Source organism: Pantherophis guttatus, chromosome 2, assembly GCF_059756535.1.
Source record: "Pantherophis guttatus breed Tessera chromosome 2, ASM5975653v1, whole genome shotgun sequence".
Classification (NCBI taxonomy): domain Eukaryota; kingdom Metazoa; phylum Chordata; class Lepidosauria; order Squamata; family Colubridae; genus Pantherophis; species Pantherophis guttatus.
Genome location: NC_142064.1, coordinates 46,267,940 through 46,290,621, shown reverse-complemented (window position 1 = coordinate 46,290,621; position 22,682 = coordinate 46,267,940). Strand labels below are relative to the sequence as shown.

Sequence of the window (22,682 nt, the reverse complement as noted above, 5' to 3'; positions counted from 1 at the left end):
CAAATGGATCATTGAATAAATCCCAGAGTTTTCACAAATCAACCCAGAGTGCTCACTCAAGCTATACATGACCAAGCTCAAATTATCCTACTTTAAGCACATTATGTCTGAAGTTGAGTAATTTGAGCCTGGTAATTTGTAGTGTGACATTATGCAAAAACCTAACTCTGGAGAAGACTCTAATGCTGGAGCCATTATCAACATAAATGATTCACGCTAAAAATTTTTTAAAAAAGGATCAAAGATGCTTTTTGCCTGCTAAAAAATGTGGGCCACGAATCAATGGCCAGCTAAGAAAAGCAGTGGATGTGGCATACGACAGTCTATTTCTATGAAAAGTAGAGATATGTGAAATACACTGAACTTTAGGAACTAATTTAATTAATAAGTTAGGAACTAATTTAATTAATAAGTTCATGGCATTTAGCAGGGATGTCAAACTGGTGGCCCGCGGGCCAGATGCATCACACGCAGGCCATGCCCACCCCAGCTCCGCAAATGGGGAAAAGTGTCACGAAACATCATGTGACAGTAACGTGACACCACGGGTTTGACACGTGATATATAGATTAGTTGTAGAACATATTCTAACAACAGTATTCTAAATTACTTCCACTCTTTCTGATCTTAATCATTTTTGTTTCTAGTCTTACTTTGTTATCCTCCTTTCTATTTATAGACTATTCCAGAAGTAATAGGGCAGTCTGATATTCATTTTTATTTGTAACATAGCTATATGTGTAGAAGATATTAATGATGACAATAATGTCATTAATATCTACAAGCAGCTGATATCAAGTTCATTTTACACCGTAAAGCAAAAAGGATATTTTTTAAAAAAAGATACAGAACACCAACTTTCGATTGATAAAAAAATATGTAAAAACTCTAAAACTCTAAAAAACTCTATGTGTTCTAGCTGAATTACAAATTAGAAATTACAAATTACAAATTACAATTAGATTCCCTGCCCTAGAGTTAGATTTTAAAATATTTGGAAATTTAAAATTAATAAAAAAATGTATCTCTTTTAAATAATACAATGGAAAATAGCATTGATACAAATACAGAAGAACTGGAGAAATCAAAATTAGAAGTGAACATTTTCAAGGCAACTATTCCTATTGCTTTTTAACATGGCTGTAATCTCACTAACAACAATTTTGAACAACAGGCAATGAATTGTTCAAGCAATGGGCAAATGTTTCATAATTGTTTTACATTTGTTGTATATTTAAAATCATATTGAGAAACGCAATCAGTTTTCAGATCTTTCAGAAGATAGAATTTGAATTGGAAAATTATGCTGTAATGTCTATTTTTAAAAAAGGAAAAAATGAATACCTAGATGGAATTGTACTAAGAAATGATAGTAGCAGAGGAAAGTATTATAAGTATTAGGATTTTTAAAAAGTAAATAACATTTTCCATGTCCAAGTAAAAAAGAAAATCAGCACTTAGTATGTAAAACAAGTAGGAAATGTTTTAAAATGGAATGTGAATAATGGTAATACAATAAAAGCATTTTATAATTGAGTTGTCCTTGAAAACTGTACAGAACACAAGAGTGTTGATTGGACACAAGTAAAATTAGATGCTTTAAACTGCAAGCCTGAAAACATATTACAATAAATCATATACTACATCAAAAGAGGGGCTCAGATTGTAAGACAAAATCAACATTAGCAACAAATGCCATTTAAAAAAACAGGATTTGGGAACATAGAACATAGGTTATGTAAAGAGATTTTAAAAAGTCTGTTAACCACCTAATCAGTAGTTGTAGCAAAATTATTAGATGATATGATCACATGGGAAAAAAGTTTGATTAGAAATGATGCAAAATGCATCATTTTCATTTCCACAAATTATTGGTATGATTATAACATAGAAAGTGGAGCATTATGAAATGCTCCAGAATGACCATGTAAAATCTTATGACATTTCTGAATTTAGTTACCGTGTTTCCCCAAAAATAAGACCCTGTCTTATATTTTTTTGAACCCTGAAATAAGCGCTTGGCCTTATTGCCATGCACTCAAAAGCCCGATTGGGCTTATTATCAGGGGATGTCTTATTTTGGAGGAAACAGGGTAGTTAGCTTACTTTATTGTCATTGCACTTCATAAATGAAATTAAATGCCATCTTCAGTGTACATTATAACTATAAAAATAAAACACAAACACACGTCCTTCACATTCTATACAATTGAATTGAAAACCCCTGATATTGCATTAATATTGCACTATACACTATACAGAGGAATAATTGAGTGTATCATCTGCATCTCTATATCTGTCTGGTTTGGTTCTGCAACCCAACAAGACAGACACAGACTTCAGAGGATAATTAGAACGGCATGAAAAACAATTACTACCAACCTGTCTTCCATTGAGGATCTGTATACTACATGAGTCAAAAAGAGGGCTATGAAAATATTTACAGACGCCCTTGCATCCTGGACATAAACTGTTTCAACTCCTATCCTCAAAATGATGCTATAGAGCACTGCACACAAGAACAACTAGACACAAGAACAGTTTTTTCCCAAACGCCATCACTCTGCTAAAGAAATAATTCTCTCAACACTGTCAAACTAGTTACTAAATCTGCATTACTATTAATCTTCTCATTGATCCTATCACCCATCTCCTCCCACTTATGACTGTAACCTTGTTGCTGGTATCCTTATGATTTATATTGACAGCTTCCTAATATGATTTGATTGCTTATTTGTTCCCTATGACTATCATTAAGTGTTGTATCTTATGAGAAAAGACGAATCTTTTCTTTTATGTACACTGAGAGCGTATGCACCAAGACAAATTCCTTGTGTATCCAATCACACTTGGCCAATGAAAATTCTATTCTAAAAAAAGAATTTAATATAATTACTGCTCTGGGATAGAAGGTGCTTTTCAGTCTTTGTTTCAGTGGTGGGTTCCTCCCGGTTCGGTCCGGTTCGGCCGAGCCGGTAGCGGTGACGATATGATGTCACCGAACCCGGTTCCACCCCCGCCCTCCCACCCCCCCACCCCCCACATTATTCTTACCTTTTATTTGGTCCCACCCCCAATCTATTGCTGCCTCCTGAGTCCCAGCTGATGACTAGAGGGAAAAAAACTGTTTAAACTCTTGCCGCGGGGCTTCAAAGGGCCGTGCTACAGCTGATCACTGTTAAAAGCAAACAAATGAGTCGGGTCGTAAGTGTGAGGACTGGTCATAAGTGCGAGGACCTTCCAGAAATGACTCTGACCAGCTAGCCACGCCCACCTAGTCACATGACCTCCAAGCCACGCCCACAAAATAAGCCACGCCCACAGAACCAGTAGTAAAAAAAATTAGAACCCACCCCTGCTTTGTTTGTCCTTGTTTTTATTATCCTGTACCATCTGCCAGATGGTAATAGTTCAAAAAAAGGTGCACAAGAAGAGATAGATCTTTAAGAATGTTTTGAAATTTCTTAAGGCAGCGGGAGCTATAAAGCTCTTCCAAACACAGGAGAGGGCAACCAATAGTCCTCTGGGTAATGACATTAACCTCTAGAGTGCTGTCCTATCTGCCACTGTGCAATTGGCAAACCATATACAGGTGCAGTAGGTTAAAATACTCTCTATGGTGCAGCGGTAGGTCATCAGCAATTTTCTATTCAGTTGTTGTTTCCTGAGAAGTCTCAGGTAGTATAATCTCTGCTGGGCCCTTTTGACCAGTGCTGCAATGTGAGTGTCCCAGGTGAGGTCCTCTTTTATGATAACATCCAGAAACTTAAAACTGGCCACTTGCTCCACTCGGTCTCCATTGATAAGCAAGGGCTGGATGTCTGATCTATTCTTTTTATAGTCCACCATAAGCTCCTTGGTCTTGTTGGTGTTAAGGACCAAGTTATTTTCTCCACACCACAAAAGCAACTGGTCCACCTCATCTTGATAGGCAGACTCATCCCTCCCGGAGATGAATCCCATCACTGTTGTATCATCTGCAAATTTAATAACAGTATTACTGGTGTGAGTGGGAATGCAGTAATGTACATAGAGAGTATAGAGTAAGGGACTCAGCATGCAACCCTGTGGTGTACCAATGTTAAGAATAAGGGCTGAGGAGATATGATTATCTAATCTGACACTCTGAAAACGGCCAGACAGGAAATGAATAAGTTTGAATGAGAAAACCCAAGATCCATAAGTTTAGACACTAGTGTATATGGAAGAATTACATTAAATGCAGAGCTAAAATCTACAAAAAGCATCCTCACATAGCCCTCTCCTCCATTGTTCCAAATGAGTCAGAACAGTGTGAAGAGTGATGGCTATAGCATCCTCTGTAGATCTATTTGTTCTGTATGCAAACTGATATTTATCAAATGTATGCGGAAGACCAGAAATGATGTGCTGACAGACCAATTTCTCAAAGCACTTCATAATGATAGGAGTGAGTGCTACTGATCTGTAATCGTTGAGTTTATTGATAGGAAACTTCTTTGGCAGTGGAACAATGGTGGAAGCCTTCAACAAGATGGAACAGTGGACTGAAATAAAGACCGTTTGAAGATCCTGGTAAAGACTCCAACCAACTGATCAGTACAGTTTTTAAGCACTCGGCCAGAGATACCATCAGGACCGGCAGATGAACTATTTGTGTCTGTGTGTCTGTCTGTGGGTCTGTCTGTCTGTATTTTTGTTTTGTTCTTTTTCATTGATTATTTCATTGTTCCATTATTTTACTTCTGTTTATATTCCTTTCAGTTTCTTCCTTTTTATTATAAGTCATCTAAAGTAGTCCCACAGTGAGATACACAGTGGAAAATCAATTTAACAAACAAACAAATAAATATAGAATATACATTGGTGGACATTACAGTAGTTGAGGAAAATAAGTTTTACTTAGAAATGTAGCATTACCAAATGATATTAGAGTAGCTCAAAAAAATTGTAAAATATTGAGATTTGACTTTTAAATTACTAAGATCATGAAATAATGCAAAATCTCTCTCATAAATGTATTCTCTCTCTTTCTCTTTCCGTCTTTCTGTTTCTCACTCTAACCCTAACCCTAACCCTAACCCAACCCATCCCATCCTATCCCATCCTATATATCTATTCTAGCTAATCTATGTTTTAGACATATTTCAACAATTATTAGACTAAGGATATCACTCTATCATTTACAGCTATTGACCATGATAGTTGATGTCTTGATGAGAGTTATAGGTCAGCAAAACTGCCAGATTGTCCCCTTGCCAATTGTAATGCTTATTGACCAATAAGAGGAAAGAGAGGGAAATGGATAAAATAAGTAGTGAACAGTTATTGTTGTATTTCTGTTATTAGATAGTCATCAAATCTATTCAGCATGTTTAAAGCTAAGTCTGGTTTTCAAGTCACTGCACTGATAGCAATGTTCCAATATTTGAGGGGTTGCCACAAAGAAGAGGGAGTCAACCTATTTCCAAAGCACCAGAAGGCAATGGATGAAAACTATTCAAGGAGAGAAGAACCTGGAATTAAGGAGAAATTTCCTAACAATGACAACAATTAATCAGTGGAATGGCTTGCCTTCAGAAGTTGCAAGTGCTCCATCAGTGAAGGCTTTTAAGAAGGGACTGGACAGCCACTTGCCTGGAATGACATATACGGTCTCCTGCTTGAGCAGGAGGTTGGAATAGAAGACCTCCAAGGTCCCTTCCAACTCTGCTATTCTGTTATAAATTGAAAGTGGCAAATTACCTTCCTTAGTCAACTGATGGATAGATAATAACAACAACAACAACAGAGTTGGGACCTTGAAGATCTTCTAGTCCAACCCCCTATATAGGAAACCCAATACCATTTCAGATAAATGATTGTCCAATTTGTTCTTAAAAACTTCCAGTGTTGGATTACCCACACCTTCTTACATTCAGTCAAAGAGCCATTTGGATCCATTTCCCACAGAAAAGAAAACACCGGGAGCCACAAAACCTGGGTGGGCATGGCCAACTCGACATCACTCACTCCCACCCTGTCACATGACTGTCTCACTCTGTCTCTCTGTCTCTATCTCTGTCTGTGTCTCTTGTCTCTCTCTCTCTGTCTTTCTTTCCCTCCCTCTCTGTCTGTCTGTCTGTCTCTCTCTTTCCATCCCTCTCTTCCCCCCTCTCTCTGTCTATCTCTCTTTTCTTCTCTTTCTTTCCTCTTCTCTCTCTTTCCCTCTCTCTGTCTCTCTCTTTCTCTCTCTTTTCCTCCTTCTCTCTCTTTCCTCCCCTCTCCCCCCCTCTCTTTGTCCCCTGGAGGGGGAGGAAGGAAACCCTGAACTGGTGCTGGGTGGTGGGAATCTGATATCCGGAGGCCGATGAGCCCAGGAGCAGCTTGCAACAATCAGCTGGTTGGCTGACAGCCCAAGACCAGCTGGCCATCAGGGAGGCTGGGCATCACAACACTGGCACCTCTGCATCAAAATCAACTGACATCCGGGAGGCGAGAGCGAGCCAATGATGATGTTGTGCATCATAATGGGCTCCAGAAGGAGCGGACCCTGTCTCATCCACTGTGAAGCATGCTAAATTTCACTGTGCTGCGCAAGGCACAGCAGGCAGGCCATGGAGGCAGCAACCGCAAATACACCACGACAAAGGCAGAATGCTGTTTTGGCAAGTGCAGGTGTGCTTCACTCCCACACTAAGGCCACAACAGGGTGACAGAAGGATGAAAGAGCCATATGTGACTCTAGAGCAGTGAGTTGCCGACACTCAGCCCAGGGAATGAAAGGACAGATTTTACAGTTAGTCTGTGGCAGGTTGGGAAATAAAAGTACATTTGAATGAAACATGCTGGAAATGATTGCAAAAGAAGTGTATGTATCTATGAAACTAGAAAGCTGAAGTAATGCTTAGATCAACCTTCCCCTTCAACTTTATTGTGACTATCATTCCCAGAATTCTCAGGCAGTATGACTGGAAGGATGTTCCATTCTATGGATACACTTTCATTCTATCTCTTTCTTCTTTCCCAAACCTGTTTTGCCACCATGTTTTCCTTTACCTACATCAGCTAATTTTCACCAATTCAAGGTATTCTGAGAAAGGAATACTGAACAGTGTATGTTTTTCTTGGATTTTCATTTTTATTTTGTCATTCTGGACTCAGTATTTCAGGAAGATTTTCTCAACTATCCTAATACTTCTTTTTAGATGAAATCTTGTTGGCATTATGAGCTAGGCTCATTATTATGAGGAACAATATGTTCTGTTGGGAAATTAATGGCTCCCAATATTATCCTACACAATGTGGCAGAGATAGGACCATTTGATGTTAACATTTCTGTACAGTATATAAATAAATGTACAGTAGCTCAAGGTAAAGTATTTTTTTTTCTATTAGTGGGAAATCAAAACAACTTCCAAGTAGAAGACATTGACAAACTGTTTCCATACTGATGCCAGAAAAATGACTTAGATGTGTCCATGTGGTTGCTAGGAGTGAGTTTTTTGAAGTGTATCTTAAATGTTTACTGTTTTATAGTTTAAATTAATTATGTATTTTGTACTTTCAATTTACAGAGCTGTACCTTCATTCATTAGAACATTTTTATGTGTGCTGCTAATTTTTTTTTCCCTTTCAAAAATACAATTTGGTTAATACAACTTCCTATTTTCTGATAGCCAAGGAAATAGTCTTTTGTGGTATGGATTTACTGTGTAGTCCATGGAGACAGATATTTGTGAGAATGAAAGACAGCCAAGCTTTAGAAATGAACTCTAGCAGTTTCACAAAGAGAATTATAGGTGTGTTATTTTCAAAAGACATGGTTACACAAGGACTAATCTCAACAGAGAATCTAGGTTATGGAAACATTAACCTTCTCTCTCTCTGGGGGTCAAAGAGGGAAATGATAGATAGAAAGATCACCAAGTGAGCAAATGAAAAATGCATCAGGCAAAGGGGTATTTTTCGATCTTGGAAAGATAATTTGGGGGGGTCAGAATAAGGGAATATAATAGGAAACAGAAAGTTAAAAGAGTAACTTGCAGTAGTACTGATAACATTGCAGATGGTCAGTCTCATTAATGAGCTACAGATTAGCAGAAAATGTGTTGCATCAGGGCACAGTAATACAATATGATTTGTGGTCCTAGTTTAATTACAGTACAGACTCTAATTAATTGTTTCCTTTATCTTCTCAAATTGAAAACTTTGATGCAGCCTGGCTCAGACCCTTGTCAGGTACTCTCTCATATTTCTCTTTTTAAACCGTAATACATATAGTACCTATACTTGTATTGTGTGTGATTAATACATTAATAGACTGAATAGCACAAAGTTATTCAGGTACTGATATCCAAATAGATACACAAATGCATTGCAAAAGACGTGTACAAGGTTGTCTTCTCATGTTATTGCATGCATGGGCCTGATTCACATATTAACTAATGAGATCTGAAGAGCATTTTCTTTTTGTTTACATTCAATTTAAAACAAATAGAATTTCTGCAGAAAAATGTTGATTTAATGTGGATAGTGTTTTTATTGTTTTAAAATTATTTAGTATTTTAATTGCAATGCATTTTTTGAATATAAGCCACCCAGAGTCATCAACTGAGATGGATGGCTATAGAAATTGATTGACTATATAAATCAATGAATGAACAAATAAATACATCAGGATATAAGCATTTTTCTATGAGCATATAATCACTTTTTTCACAACAATCCAAAATTGAAATATCTAAAGCTCTTCATCAGTCAGCAGTTTCCAAATTTGAACAATTTAACAAAATATTGTTAAAAACATTTTAACAAAATGTTCATATTATATACCTTCCAAGAATCTGGCTCAGCATAGGGATAGAGTTATTAAGGAATTGGTTCAGAGAGGTTTGTTTTAAAAATGCAAATGCAGCTCCTATAATCAATATCCATCTCTCTCTTTCTCAATGATGAAAATATTTCAAAAGTACAAAACATATTCCCACCATCAATTCTATCCCTTTCTCCTTGCTTACTACTTCAGTGGCCTTGGAAAAGTCAGACACAGCAGTTTGCATTTTCCCTTTGGCTCTGCTTGATTTCTTTTGCATCACTTTCTTGCCAGTCCTGATCCAAATACAAGTTGGTGGCTGGTTGACTCTTCTACTCTATGGAGTTCTTGCTGCCCTCTGAATTTGTTTGCAGATGTTTCATTATCCGAGTGCCAGTGAGTGTGTTGTTTGCTCCCTGTTTATATACAGTAACTTGCCCACCAATGGGGATGTGGTTCTCCTAGATAGTTCTTAGATTATGGTATTGTTTTTTGTTTGGTGTTAATTCTGGTTTATCTGGGTGTTGGCTGCTGGAGAGTATATGTTCTGATCTTTTTGTTGCCTCTTTTGAATGGTGTGTAAATCTGGTTTATCTCTATGTGTTTAAAACAGGGAGCAAAGAAAGTCAGATCTTGCACTCTACATAACCCCATGTGTAACAACCCCAAACTAATTCTCTATTTGAACCCCTCCTCCAGACTGGGATGGTTGCTCTCCAACACTTTTAAATGTAATATTTAATCCCCTCTAGTTTAGGGTCCAAAAGCACTTAACAAGCATTTTCAAAAAGTGATTAGAAAAAGAAGTATGCAAACGAAGTGTTATTTCAAAGGCATGATTGCAGTTTGAGCAAGATAGCTATTTCCTTGTCTCCCAAAGTGCTAAACCTGCTGGAGACTGCTATTTTGTGATCTCTTCATGGGCAATTTGTGTGCAATTATCAAAGCGCTGTCTCTTCAGTCTGCTGAGGTTGTTGGCTCAGTTTTTCAGAACCATCTTTGTCATTTCTTCCCTGGAAATCCCACAACTCCACACATTTAATATCATTTCCCAATCCTTCACTAGGAAGGGCCCTGGTTCTGTCTTCTTTACAAGTTATAGTCAAATTATAGAGTGGTAAAAATCCCTTCATTTAATCCCACTATCTCCTACCTTATTTCCCTCTGTTTATCTTTATATCCGAAATCTACTTACTATATCTTCCAATTCAGAGTATCCAAATTACTATTAATTCTCATGCAAATAACTACTGTTTGTAACTCTCTGGGTTATATGTTCTTTGCATACATTTAAAATCAGAGTAATGAAGTATTATTGTTTCTTTTGCTCTGCATATTGGTACATGCTTCCTATTTGTTAATTCTGCCTTTTAAAACAGTGAATAGATTAGCCTTATTGTGAATGTTGCTTGAATTTTTCTGCATTCGGAAATCTGATAAAAATGGGGTGACCTTTTCAGTGTAAATGTAGGCCTTACATATTGGGGAAGATAGTATATGTCAGAGTTTGCATATGTTGTGGTGTAGAATTCTTTCATTTGTCTATACCATGATAATGTTGAAAACAAATATGTTAAGGTGCATATTTCATTCTACTTTAATGAATTTTAAATTGTATTCAATATGTTGACTGAACAGAGCTCATACCTTAAGAAGTTTATTTTTCACTTGAATATATCAAAAATTCATTCTGGAATTATTTACCTAGTATAACTACATGAAGTGATGTAAAGCAAAAATAACTGAGTTTGAAATGTTAAGAGATAAAGCTTTCTTAAATGCAAGCAAATATCCATTTATGGATTGTTTTAGATTTATATCGTAACTTTCTGCATATAGTATTCCAAATGGTTAACAATGACACTAAACAGAGTGGAAATGGTTGAAACAGGGTATTTTAAGAATAGGAGAATAGAATTGATTTGAATTAATTGGTCCCAATTTCATTTCTCTGCGGAAATTATGTTTTATTTTGAATTCAAGATAAAAAATCCTAATAAAGAGTTTATTTGATTTATAAAGATCGCCTACATTGGGCAACTATGGCCCTTTTACAACCTGTGGACTTTTACAACCTGAGACAGCCAAGTTGTCTCAGGAATTCTGGGAGTTGAAGTCCACAGGTTGTAAAAGGGCCATAGTTGCCCACCCCTGACCTACATAAATTGTGAATTTCTTTCAGCTTTTTATTGTTAACCTGTAGAGTTTTCCAAAGATTTATCTGACAGCGATGTTGAACCAGGTCTGCCCATCCTCCATAATTTTTTGCTGGTATTTTTCTTTCTCATTCATCATTTCTTCCACAATCTCATTTGACACCTTTCTTCTTTTTAGCGTTGCTGTGCTTAGGATATTAGCTTTTCAACAATGTTAACAATGACTTTGGAAGAGCTTCTGAGGATCTCAGAACTAAGGAAAGATTATTTTTGTCACAATAAAGTATAAATTTGATATTGCTGGTCTTGAAAATGCTCCCTGGGAAAAAATGTTCAATTTCCTTTGAATTATTTTTGCAAGAATAAAGGCAATGCAATGTTGATACAATATTTATGCTTCTATTCAGAATGATTCTCAAATATTTATTTATTGCCTAAGCCACCCAATTTACAAATGGTCTCCTGACAAAGTGCAATAAACCAACATAAAGATAACCATAATGTAGAAATAATGCAAACATAATCTTGAAAACTGGCAAACCATATTCTTTACTAACATGAATATAGTACATATATTGACAACAAGGTCTTAAGTAAATCTCCTTTTCAACAACTTGGTTTTTAAAGGTCAAAAACAGCATCAGTATCAAAAAGTTTACTAATAACAAATATAAAGCTTCCATTGGCATATAGACAGTTTGCTGCATTTTAGATCAATTGCAGATTCTAAGTAATTTTCAAAGGCAACTCCACGTAAAGTGTAATGTAAACGTCCAAACAGAAAGTTCAAGACCCTTTTCAGAAAAGATTGCAGCTAGCATATTACTCACAGAAAGACAAAATCCTCCTAAACCATCATCTCCACGTGTATTTTAACATAATGCTAATGAAATCTGATCTGAGCATAGAGAATAGACAAAGGTGGGTCAGTTCAAGCCATAGACCACCTAAGTGATTTCACCATCAATATATGCAGTGTAAAAAGGCATTCAAGAAGGCTTACAAAAGTTGTAAACAAAAGCCTTTAATGGCACCTTCCCTTAACGTTAATGACCTTCCCTTAACGTTAATGATCATATCAATATCTTATCAAGGTGAAGAAGAATAAGTCTACCATGGGAAACTGGCAAGTATTGATTCAATCTGTCATAATCTGACAAGATTTCAGATCTGGGCTTCACTTTTCTGGTGTTTTAACAATTTGAACTTTCATAGTACATTCTCATATCAGGTACGTGTATTGGTATGGGAAGTGATTATAAAGTCTTATATGAAAACCATAGTAAGCATTGTATAGCTTTGTAACAGAGCTAGTGGAGCTTGAAAAATAGCTCTCAGTCTCGGTATCAGAAACAGAACTGATAAGATCTCTGAAAGTCACAAAGCTCCAGGCATTGACTAAGTTACACTATATCAGAAACAGTGAAATCACAACTGATAAATACCAGCATTTGTTTCCTTATTTATATATATCAACCAAGGTGACCTTATATCAAAGCTTTAGCGATACTCCTCTATATGTGTGTGAGGACAACAAACAATATATGGCTAATTATAGACTTAATCTACTGAACAAGACCAGTAACTATTTGCCAAGCTTAAATATTTTCAAGATTGGGTTGAAGCCAAGGGAATTATTGGAGATGAACAAACTGGCTTTAAGAAGGGCTAGTTAACTTGTTCTCCACTGTCTTATGCAGAAACAAAATGGAAATCTCTCTCGTCCATGTTTTTCTGGATTTTAAATTTGCTTTTGATTCTATCTCCAGAAGTATTTATGAGAAAAACTCTACAGTACATTGATTGATAATTGTTTTCTTCAAAATTTAGCGCTGAAAGCAACTACTTGGAAGGATTAACTGTCATTGTCAAATAGTTCTTAATAAGTGACAGCTTAAAGAAAAGGGACAAAAGCTTTGTCTTGCACACTAAACCATCAAATAATTTGTTTGGTACTTCCTGTGTCAAATAATATTTTGTAGTACTATGAATAATGTTATATATCTAATTATGAAAGGGTTCTGCATGGAGCAGAAGGTCACTATATTAGATAGTAATCACATTTTTATCCCGTCCTTTCTCCAAGAGTGCATACATTACTTTCTCACCTATTTCTAGTTTGAACTCACACTATGAGTTTTTTTATGGTACCAGTGGCCCTACATCCTTCAGATAGCTTCATTCCTAATGAGGAATTTAAACTGAGCTTCTCCAATCCTAGTTTTTTCCTAAAAGAGTATTTCATATATCACAGACACAAAGCAATAATAGATTAGCTGAATTACAATTTCCTGAGTTCAGAAGACACAGTATGCAGTATGTTTATCAATGACAATAGCTGGCTGACTTCACACAATACAAGCATGAGGAACAAACATTGAACCTTAACAAAACAGAGAAAAGAGGTTCCATGTGTCTGAGAAAACATAATTCCATTTTGTAGATTTCAAAAAGCCCTGTATCAAAAGTCTACAAGTGTAACAACAAACACCATAGACATGAACAATTTAAATAAAATTACATTCCAAAGTAAATGGAAAGTAAACCATGCATAAACCTCTTAAGATCAACCCTATGATATAAAATAAAAGCATAAGAAATATTATTTCTACTTTGTATATAATGTACATATACTTTGTATATAATCAGTCCTATTGTAATCACAGGCATAAAAGCCTGGAACCAAACTTTTCTCCCAGCACTATGTTTAAGCTTATCTAACATCTTTAAATCAGCATGCCTCATCTGTGAGTTATTCTAACAACTGTATACACTCCAGTGTAAGATTAAACATCTTATTCATACTTACCAATATAAATTTCCATTCTCTCTTTTTATACTTTCTACTTGATCTCTATTGAGCACACCATGGGAAACTGAAAGAATTTAATGTTGATTGCAGTAATAAGAAGTATCCATGGTAATGTAAGACCACTGTTGAATGACAAAGAATGAAATTCATGCTTGGAATGTTAATACAGAATGGATACATAAGCCATTACCTAAAAGAACAAATACAGTTTACAAGAATCTAGGAATAGGAATAGCATTTAGAATTATAAACCGCTTCATAGTGTTTTACAGCAGAAGAGAAATGGAAGGAACTGGAAATGCTGAATCTTGAAAAATGCAAATTGAGATGTGATATGATAGTATGGTTCAAGAACCTGAGCAGAGGTCACATAGAAAAAGATCAAGATCTGTTTTCAGTTTTCACAAAGACTAGAATTTGGCTTTAAGTGATAGAAGAATAGTCTCCAGTTCAATAATAAAAAAAATTAGCAATAAGAAAAGTTCAAGAGTGGAACCAATTATTCAGAGAAGTTACGGACTCACCTTCGCTAGAATTCTTTAAGCAGAATTTGACCACTGGTTTTCATAGACATTTTAAATTGGATTCCTGCCTAGAGCAGGAGATGGGTTTAATTTTCTAAACGGCCAAGTCTTCCAAATCTATGATTCTATAACCATGATAGAAAGGGCAACGTATGTAACACAATTTTGAAATTCAGTTCTTCTTGTGGTGTAATCAGAAAACAAAGAAACAAATTCTGTTGTGTCTGTATAAGCTTAATTTGTATGCTCAAGGTCAGGTATTTGGCAAGTTGTGTTCACATTGTATTACAATAATTCCTTTGAAAATTATGTAAAGGATGTTTTTCATAGGTATTGGTGGACTAAAATAATCATTTCCAATATCAGCCTGAGTGTTTGTTATATAGCTATTATGTGCAAATATCAAGTGCAAACGGGAGATTAGACATTGTTGTGGACTGTCTGCATGTGAAATACAATAATAGATTGTTAACAGAAGGCTTTGAAGTTTAGTTTTCTTGTTGGATTTATCTGTTAATTTTATTTTTAACAGTAGATAGATGGTAGATCAAATTATCTGGGCAATAGAGCTGTAGAAGTCTATATAGACCTGTTATGCAACATGGGGGGAACTATTATTGTTAAAATATATTTATCAGTATTCAACTAGGATAATTTATGTGTATGTTTGTTTGTTTTTTTCTTTTTCTTCTTTTATTTTTCATGCACATTTCTTTTGTCCCATCCAGTTTTGCTTTGTTACTGTTTCCTTTTTGTTGAAGTTTGTATTTTAACTTTGGAAATAAAATTATTATAGAACATTGATTGGTTATTTGGATAAAAGTTAGAACATGTAAGAAGGCAAAGGGAATAAAGATCAATACATTAATCAGATATAAATAACAAAAAAAAAGCCTAGAACTACATAATACTGGACCATGTAATATCAAAAATTATTGCTCTGTATGAAAAGCTGAAGGTTAATGATTTGGCTAGGTAGGACATGGTAGGAGAAGGACATGGTAGGAGAAGAGATATGATGGCAAAAGTCAAAAGGAGTTTGGTAGCATCTTTTTTTTTTCATTTTTTTGAGCTTCAGTGCACTTCATCAGATGCAGCTTTTGACTTGACTAAGATGAGCCATATCCAGCTTCAGTCTTACAAAAATACTGCAGGAATATATTGAGACATTAGTCATTTGATCATATCTTTGCTCATAATTCTAGTTTGGGAAAATGAATTTTGAAAAGACAGAAATGTAATAGCTTTTCTGTTCTGCACTAGAAATTTATCTTTCTTACAACTGGCATAAGTATCCCATTTGAGAAAGGAATTCAAAAAGAGTAGTCATGATTTGAAGGTTGGAGTTTTCCATCAACAAGAAACAATTTCTTATTCAGTAGTAAGCTTCTGTATAGTTTATCCATATTATAAAATGCAGTTTCATTTTTAAAAACAAGGGAACAAAACATTTCAATGTACAATCATATTTATTGAAAAATTATTTGAGAATGTCAAAAACCAAATAATTCACAGGCCTACTTAGGTAGGTAGCTTACTTCCATTACATTGAAACAGGTTTATGTACAGGAATATTGATTCAGTTTAAAAGAAGTTTATCTTAGCATTCTTGTTTACCTTCCATAGTTCATTTTTGCAGAAATCACCTGGTACCATTAAGAAACATTTGATTCTCACCTGGAAATGTCAACATTTCATCAAAGCAAACAAAATCCTTCGCTTTTAAATCCTGAAATAATGGCTCATCTAGGCTGGCAATTGTGCCAAATCCATTTGTATACGCCATGCAGCAGCATCTACAGGAAGCATCAAAAAAGTCAAGATGGCAGCAGCAACAATGCAATGGAAGCATAGCTCATGTACATTACTTTCTAGCCAATATTCACTTGTCTCTTTTTGTGCCTTACAATCTCTTTATATAAAATACTGAAAAGATGGGAATTGGAAACTGTCTTCCTTCCTTCCTTCCTTCCTTCCTTCCTTCCTTCCTTCCTTCCTTCCTTCCTTCCTTCCTTCCTTCCTTCCAACAAAATGAAACACAATATAATAAAACAACCACTTAAAACAAATAATGTTGAAATCCCAATAAAACTCATATCACTCCACCAACCATCCCATGCTAGTTCTAGTAAATCCTAAGCAGTGGTGGGATTCAATTTTTTTTTACTACTGGGTCTGTGGGCGTGGCTTGGTGGATGTGGTGTGGCTTGGTGGGCGTGGCAGGGGAAGGATACTGTAAAATCTCTATTCCCTCCCCACTCCAGGGAAAGGATACTGCAAAATCCCCATTTCTTCCCTATCAGCTGGGACTCGGGAGACAGAGAATAGATAGGGGTGTGGCCAGTCAGAGGCGGTATTTACCGGTTCTCTGACCTACTCAAAATTTCCACTACCAGTTCTCCAGAACTGGTCAGAACCTGAATACCACCTCTGATCCTAACCTCAATGCCTGGGAGAAAAAATGGATGTTCACTGCTTCCCTGAAGGCCAACACTGTTGGGGCTATCAGTATCTATAGGGCTATGATGGTGAACCTATAGCACGCGTGTCCAAAGTGGCACACGAAGCCATGTCACTCAGCATGCGCACCCTTGCCTGTTTGTCTTCCAAGTTTCTGGTGCGCATGTGCGCAAGACAATCAGCTGTCATTTGTGTATGTGGCAGTGCCAGAAACCAGGGTGTGCATGCACGCTGGCCAGCTGATTGTCGGGTGCGCATGTGTGCAGAACCCAGAAGTTCGGCTTTTCCGGAGTGTGGCCCTGACGAGCGTGCGAGTGCATGTGCGATGTTTCAGCATGGCCTTTTCGGCACTCAGTGCCGAAAAGATTCACCATCACTGCTATAGGGGGAGGCTGTTGTTTAATGGCAAGCATTATAACAAAGGGCACATTTCCAGGGCACCATAGGTGACACTAGTGCACTTGGGAGGAGGAACTTGGATCATAGCCATTGTGCAAAAAATCTATTAGGACAGTAGAGCCCTGAGGAATAGGCAATTCTACAAGTAATTCAGCCCCATTCCATATAGAGTATTAAAGAGGAATTATTCTTGAATTATTCTTGAAAGCCTCCTGGGGACTAGGATAACTTACACAATAGCAGTTGCATGAGTGTATTGAGGTGCATCCAGTAAAATGCATACCTGTTTTATTTGGAACCTTCTCCATCCTTAGGGGCTGAAGAGCTAAGGTCAGTAACCCTCTTAGATTTTCATCTTTTCTTGGGTTCACAACAATCTTCTGATTGCCATTGTCCTTTGGCTTGTTCCAATTCCCTTTTTCCATCACCTGAATTTCAAGACTTTCTACCACATTGAGTCTTATGTATTAAAATAGTGTCCTTCAGACTGGAGTTAGTTCCACATTTGGAAAAAAAAGAGGAAAAAATGATTAATAGAATGGCTGCATGTAGGCATATTTTATATTTATTTATTTATTGTTTATTTATTGGTTCAATTTATATGCCGCCCTTCTCCGGAGACTCAGGACAGCTTACAATGTGTTAAGCAATAGCCTTCATACTTTTGTATATACCTGCTTAGTAGCCCCCCCCCCCCCCCAAGCAGTGTTCTTTTTATACAAAATCAGCTTATTGCCCCCACAATCCGGGTCCTCATTTTACCTACCTCAGAAGGATGGAAGGCTGAGTCAATCTTGAGCCTGGTGAGATTTGAACTCGCAGTAATTGCAGGCAGCTGGCAGCTAAGTGCTACTTAACAGCACTTTAGTCTGCTGCGCCATCAAGGCTCACTATATGCTATCTTGACATGTATCTAACTTGGTTCTACTCTGGCTTATATTAATCTAATGCTAGACAATGAATTTTAAGTAGCTGTAATAGCTATGCATCTTATAAACACAGTCTCTAGAGTTTGGGGATGGTTACTTTCATAGGTTACTTTCTGCTCCTTTATTGCAGGTAAAAGCAACAGAAAAAGAATTAGAGCCTTAGGTTTGCCCGATCCTATTTTAGAGACAGATAGCCCTTGCTGTAATAAGCAAAGAAATTAGATTAGTCAGCCTTTTAATAAATGTATGCAATGTCTTGATAACAAGATTTTGGAGACAGAATTAGATTTCCCTATATTAACTGGGCAAAGGCGTGAGGAAAGGACATTGATAAAGGTTGAACTCAGTCCAAAAATTGTGACATTTTTGCAATGGAATCTGATAAGAAAGATCAATTCTTCCAGACACCTTTAAATAATGTTTTATTAGAACGACATAAGAAATTGTTCTATTAAATATTAGCTTTGAAAGAAACTCTTTTTTCTTTGGCTAAAACTTCACCCATTTATTTTATGCTTATTAGCACCAACATGATAGAAGATCAAGACTATATTAGAGGTATTCAGGGTCCGAACTTGCCCAGTTAATACAGGGAAATCTAATTCAGTCTCCCAAATCTTGTAATCAAGACATTCAGTTTTGAGGGACAGAGGCAAAACTAAAAATACTGTAGAGAGGAAGGTGACAGTTGAAGTTGGCAAGATAGGAAATTGGAAACTTGGGAATAGAAATGACAATTTTATAAACAAAGGCTAGATCCAACTAACAGGTTGCAACTAAAAATGGAGTCCCTTACAAAAGAGGTGAAAAGGAACTTAAGATTTATTTATTGCAGCATAATATACATGCCTAGAGTACCTACACATGTACTGAGTGAGAGAATAAGAGAGTCAGAAGCATATTCGTAGTTTGTCAGAAGCTGATCTTCACATCAACAAAGGTTGTTCATATCTACAGTAAGTGTTGTGGTCTGCCAACAGCCTGCAGAGCTGGCAGCAGAGTCGGACAGTAAGGAGGCTGGGGAGAACCATGGGCCAGTCCTGGAGTCTGGGGAAGGCTCAGACGAGGCTCTGCGTCAGAGGCAGAAATGGGGCCAGGACCATCTGGGAGTTATGTGCAGACTCAGGAGCCTCCAGAGTCAGACATCAGAGAAGCAGAGGAACAGGAGGAGCCTGTTCCTAGTGCATGCATGCGCAGAACTGCCAGAAGGCACAAACAATTAAAACAAAAGGGACGATTTGGCAGTAAGGCCTGGAGATGATTGGCCCTCCGATAAGGCTTAAAAGAGGAGCAAAGACACATGGGCCCTTTGCAGGAAAGCAATGTTGTTAATTCTGTTCCCATTTGGCATCTTTCTTTGATTCAGGACTCCATGTGGCTTTGACAAGTAGGTCTTTGGCATCGTGTCAAGGGAGATAAAGGTTGGTGATTATCCCAAAGGACTTCTTCTGAAGGACTTTTTGCAACTAATTGGGACTCAGCTGTGAATGAAAGTAATTCACAGCTGTTGCAATAAAAGAGATTTTTGGGACTATTCATGTGTTTTAATGACTCAGGAAGCCTAGGTCACAACAATAAAGGATCTTATCTACTCAATGCTTATGCTTTCAATGGCTTTCCCAGTAAGAATGTCAAATTTCAGAGAAAGAATTATTGCAGAAGGCTAAAGACAACCTGGTAACAGTACTCTTTTCATTGGAGGACCATCATTCTCTCTATTATTATGAGAATGTCAACTAGAAGCCTGCAATAGTATAAAAGATCCTTGGCTGATCCAATAATCTTAACTTGGGGAAGAATTATGAACCTTTTCATGTTATCTAAGAATGTAAAAAAGGAATTGAACTAATAATGGACTTATAATTTTACTAATAAATGCAAAGAAATGTGAACGTTTGGTTCTGAAATAGTGATTGTATGAAGAGAAGCATTGTCCCTTTGATATTCATGGATACAACAATTCAAATAAAATTTAATAATCTAGCAAATGCTCAGATTCAATGAGATTAAGTAGATGAGATGAAATGAAAGTAGAAGCAGTACCAGCAGCATAAGCAGCCTATGGTTTATTGCCCCAAATTAGTATAATTAGGATTGTTTCTGAATATTAATTAAATTATATTTCTTTTCCCACATCAGATAGCATTTGATGTTTACAGTGTGGACCTCCTTCACAGAATCATTTGATTGAGCTGGAGGGGATTACCAAATCAAATTATTTGATGACTGTAGAAAAAAAATTGTCTTACTGAGACTTAACAGAAAAACAGGGGAGGGGCCTTGGAGGTCTTCTAGTCCAACCCCCTGCTCAAGAAAGATATCAAATACCATTTCAGACAAATGGTTGTCCACCCGCTTTCTTAAAAACCTACAATGATAGAGCACCCACAACTTCAGAAGGCAAGCTATTCAACTGATTAATTGTTCTAACTGTAAATAAATTTCTCCTTATTTTCAGGTTGGTTTTTTTCCTTGTTACCACTGAAGGTACCACTTTGGTGGGAAGGTAACAGCTTCTGTGCACTTTTGGCATATAACCATCCTGGTCACATGACCAAGGAAAATGTTTTCAGACAACACTGGCTCTTTGGCCAAGTAACAGAGATGAGCACTGCATCCTAGAGTCGCTGGACAGTGAAACCTTTACCTTTTATCTCTCCTTTATTAGTGACAGTTGATTTGTGACAGTGACAGATAGTGAGTCTCCTTGACTTATGACAGTTTCTTTGTAGCCCTATGGTATCATATGTTTTACAATTAAATGTTATCTGAATGTTATACTAAATGTCTTGCTCTAAAGATCAGGAGGAGTTACCAAGTCCATAAACCATATTCTGATAGTCTCCTTTGCACTATTTGATATTTTGGCTGTGGCACAGTTCTTTTCAATTGCAGATACAAAAGGTAGGTGGCTGTTTTCTGTTCTCTAAAGAATTATTCTCAGGTATACAATAGCAAGAGGCAGATGGTATTAAAACTGCACTGGCTTGCATCCTACGGACTGCGTCTCCTTTGTGTGTGGAAATAACAGGTTTAATTTTGCAGGCCTGAATGAAATCTTCTGTCATACATGTCACCATAAGCTGCTCTTATCCGATCTTCAGATTTTGGCTTTTAAAGCAAACAGTAATTTACCAAAATGGAAGGAAATTGAAGAATATATTATAATAAAATAAGCATGATTCTCTCTAGGAACAAGACAACTATCCATACTATCAATGCCTGGACATTTACAAATTAATTCACAAATATATGATTGATGTTAGTGTCTTATCTAGTGGTCTGCCAAACATTTCTTTTATGCTTTCTTTTTGTTATTTTCTTTCAATATAATGAAAAAAAACCCTCTTTTCATTATTTTAAAAGGAGACTACTTTGATGAAAATCTTATGAGTGTGGGATTCAGAGGATTATGAGATCCATAATCCTCGGTGTTTTGATCTTCGTGTATTCTGTTAAGTCATGTGTACTGTGGAACAATCCGGTCATGGATTCTTTGACTAATTTTGGACCTAGGGATGTGAACAGCTCTGTGACATCAAAATGATACCATGATTTCATCTGTATCTATAGTCACATCCCTGATTGTTTGAAGACACCGCAGTGGAGAGTTAATGGAGTGTTTGCTTCCTCTTGTGAGGTGCCCAAGCTTTTTAAAAGTTTTTTGCAATGTTGTATGTAGGGCAGGGGTGAAATGCTCCCGGTTCAGACCGGATCGCCCGATCCGGTAGCGATCAAGGCGGGTGGTTCGGAGAACCGGTAGCAAAAATCCCTGCCCCACCCTCCATTGCCCAGCTGAACCATGCAATCATCAGAGGCTTTTTTTAAATTTTTAAAAGCATTTTTTCTACAACTTCTTTGGCTGAAAAAATGCTTTTAAAAGTAAAAAAAAAAAGCCTCTGATGATCGCGCGGCTCAGCTGGGATCATCAGAGGCTTTAAAAGCATTTTTTCTACAACCTCTTCAGCCGTTTTAAAAGTAAAAAAAAAAAAGTTGGCCATGCTCACTCAGTCATATTACCCCCCAATACCAAGCCATGCCTGCAGAACCAGTAGTAACAAATTTCACCACTGATGTGATACAATGGAATGGAGGGGTTTGCCAGGTTTGTGTATTTTGGGCCATCCATAGAAACGTGGGAGGATGGGTCCACTGCTTCTCATCCTCCCTGTTTCTCTTTGGTAATTTGGTCCCTATTAGTGAGGTCACTGAGGGTTCTCTTGATCTGGTTGTCTAGTTTTTATATCCTGTTTCTGTTCACTGTAGGTTTCTTTGTCCTCCAATATTTTTTTTGTTTTTTGTAGGTAACAGAGGAGCAAGGAAACACTCCATTAACTCTTACTACAGTGCAGTGGTGGGTTTCAACCAGTGTAACAACCAGTTCGCATCGCGCACATGCTTCAAAACATCCTAAGCAGACCAAAAGACCCAGCAACCCCAGAGGAAAAAACAGGCGTCATCTACAACATACAATGTAAGAACCGCAACAACCCCTATGTAGGAGAAACAGGCAGAAGACTGGCAGAACACATCCATGAACACTAACTAATAGTCAGAAGACATGATGAAAATTCTTTAATTTCACAACATATAGGCAGATTTAACCATAATTTTGATTGGGGAAATGTG

At 36.9% G+C, this 22,682-nt stretch overlaps 1 long non-coding RNA gene across 2 annotated transcripts in view; it reads right to left on the bottom strand.

Annotated features, from left to right (window-relative positions):
- Positions 1 to 13,818, bottom strand: part of LOC117679097 (uncharacterized) — a 110,141-nt gene extending 96,323 nt beyond the window's left edge. For both annotated transcript variants that reach the window (XR_004595271.3, XR_009622351.2), the window contains exon 1: positions 13,739 to 13,818. This is a non-coding gene — a long non-coding RNA (uncharacterized LOC117679097). The remainder of the gene's footprint in view (positions 1 to 13,738) is intronic.
- Between the last annotated feature and the right edge of the window lie 8,864 nt (positions 13,819 to 22,682).